This window comes from Mesitornis unicolor, unplaced genomic scaffold (assembly GCF_000695765.1).
Source record: "Mesitornis unicolor isolate BGI_N332 unplaced genomic scaffold, ASM69576v1 scaffold51204, whole genome shotgun sequence".
In the NCBI taxonomy this organism is placed as follows: domain Eukaryota; kingdom Metazoa; phylum Chordata; class Aves; order Mesitornithiformes; family Mesitornithidae; genus Mesitornis; species Mesitornis unicolor.
The window spans coordinates 1-505 of NW_010179027.1; positions in this window are offsets into that span (position 1 = coordinate 1).

Genomic DNA, 505 nt, shown 5'->3' on the forward strand with positions numbered 1-505 from the left:
GTAGTCTGAAGAGTCTCACTAGCACACCATCACACACACGTTGGCACTCCACCCCCAGGTTCATCGCTAGCGAGTAGTGTTTTAGCCCCTTTCCCCCCTTCCCCTTTCAAATCTAGTTAAAACTCTTTGATTCTTATCTGGACAGATTAACAACAACCAACAATGCAGAATGACGAAGTTCACAACAAGCACTGCAAAAGTTCTCAAAATTTTGGGAGCAACACTTCTGAAGAGGCACCTCAACCACCAATACAAACCTTGATGTACAGGAAGTGTGGCTTACAGCCGGGTGACTGCTTATGTAATAGACAGTCTTAATGTGCTGCAGCAGTGCAAGAAATGTAAAGCTGACCAAAATGTAGATATTTAATTTACCAGGGAACTTCTCTGCCTCCCCATGCAAAATATCTACTTTATGAAGATCTGTTTGAAGATTTTTGAGATGTCTCAGCTTTAGAAGCTTCCACTGTGTCAACTACCTTTGGGAGCAGGATTTTCAGAAACG